A 2,279-nucleotide genomic window follows, 5' to 3' on the forward strand; every position below is an offset into this window, starting at 1 on the left:
TGACCTCAGCAGCTCGACTGTGACCAGTGCCACCCGTCCATCCATTTGCTTGTCAAAAACATGAACACTCAAGATGGCTGACAACTGACAAAACAACTGACAAAACCAGAGTCAGCAGCAAACGCTTTAGCAAAAAAGCAGCGCTAGATTCAGCACTAGAGCCCTGACTCATACCTAACTGTCCACTGAGACCGTCAACAAAGAATTCTTCTCTAATAATTGGAAAGGCACTTCACTGCGTAGGCTCCCTCCCCCCCCCCCAACAGCCCCTAGATGTTCCAGTCCTCATCTTGTTTGAGATGTTTTGGATGAGAAACTGCAGCCCACCTAAAAATAACACTGGAGATTTTCAATCGGAGATTAGAATCGTTCAGTCTGATGTCGCCTGAGGCTGTGGGGGATTTGATTTTCAAAAACTGGATCCGTCCAGAAGAGGAATGAGAAGGAGGGAGAAAGTCAAGAATGTGCTCTTGTGTTCGTAGTTCCTGTGCCACCGAGACATTTACTTACCCTAAAGGCTTTAGGATGTTCTCTTCATCATCATCATCTTCATATTCATCGTGAGCTCATGTTTCCCCCGACTACTCCCACTCCCACGCTGTGGCGTTGAGGAGTTACATCACAGACACTGAAGACAGGACTGTCCCTTACCTACATCACAGACACTGAAGACAGGACTGTCCCTTACCTACATCACAGACACTGAAGACAGGACTGTCCCTTACCTACATCACAGACACTGAAGACAGGACTGTCCCTTACCTACATCACAGACACTGGAGACAGGACTGTCCCTTACCTACACCACAGACACTGGAGACAGGACTGTCCCTTACCTACATCACAGACACTGGAGACAGGACTGTCCCTTACCTACATCACAGACACTGGAGACAGGACTGTCCCTTACCTACATCACAGACACTGGAGACAGGACTGTCCCTTACCTACCCCTCACCTCATCTACATCATAGTCCTCCCTCTCCATCACACTCCTTCTCTTTCTCTCCTTTCCATCTCTCAGTTTCCTTCTTTCTTTCCTTATGCATCTCCCTAATATTCGTCTTCACACTCTTCTCCTTCCTCTCTTTTCTCATTACACCTTCCGTTGCTTTCCCCTTGCTCTCATTGATTGATTCCCAATACACACCAGTGGAGATCCTAGGGCCTCTGGACTGAAAGCGACCCAAACATAAATCCAAGCTACTGGGCTATCGCCCCCTCAGGGGAACCCAACATTCATCAAGAGCAGAGTCAACCACGCCAGCGTGGAACTCCGTAGACTCCAGAGGGCTGAGGAGAGCCGGTCACAATCAATTAAAGGGTATTATGGTTTGGAACTAATGAACGAGCCGGGTTCTGTATCGATGTCAAAGTCAAAACAGTGATCTCGTTTAGCACTGGTACTTACTTCTGTATTTTGGAGATCTTTGGCTGTGGGATATCCTAAAATAACCGTCTTACCAATAAACAGCTTCAAATATGTTGACAGTAGGCTGTCTGTTTTCGGTCTAGATGGGCTCTGAATAATTCAGCATCAAACATTAATTAGCCAGAGTTCTTGGCTCTGACTGTTTGTCAGCCAGATTCTGTTCCTGTCCGTCAGGCTAAACTACAGCAAAACAGACACAGCTGTGGAGCATGTGTGTGTGTGTACATATATATATATATATATTCAGTATGCACGAGTGTGTGTTTATCCATAGATATGGCACAGCATCAGAAGCTTACAGTAAACACACAATGGTAATACCATTCCTTCCTTGGAGCTACAATCAACCTTTCCCAGCCAAGATATCCTGCAACACATGCCTGCTTTCAGTGGAAGAAGGGTGTTACTTCTTTCTCTCTCTCACTCCTCTTCACCGAACGCCCATGTGACACACATTCTGGAAATATCTACATTTCCACGCAGAGTGAGGTGACTGTGCAGTGGAGAAGCTGTCTATTTCACGCTCAATTGCATCAAAGAGAAAAACATCTTGCTGTTGTCGACGTGTGTTTGGTCTCGGTTGTACATAGTATTGCAGCTTTTGTCTATTCGGTGACACAGCAGTGCATGATAGCAATGAGTGAGTGCTGACCTTCTGAAAGCAATTATACCTTAGAAAAGCAGACATCCAGCATATATCTACCACGTCAAATGCTTTTTAGAAGTGTCTGGGGGAATACATTTAAACATTGTATTGTAATACAAGACTTTGTCCGAGTGTGGTGTGCATAGACTGGTGCAACACTTACAAGTATGCTAAATAGTTAAACCCCAATATGAGGAGAGG

This window comes from Hypomesus transpacificus, chromosome 11 (genome assembly GCF_021917145.1).
Source record: "Hypomesus transpacificus isolate Combined female chromosome 11, fHypTra1, whole genome shotgun sequence".
NCBI classification, from domain to species: Eukaryota; Metazoa; Chordata; class Actinopteri; order Osmeriformes; family Osmeridae; genus Hypomesus; species Hypomesus transpacificus.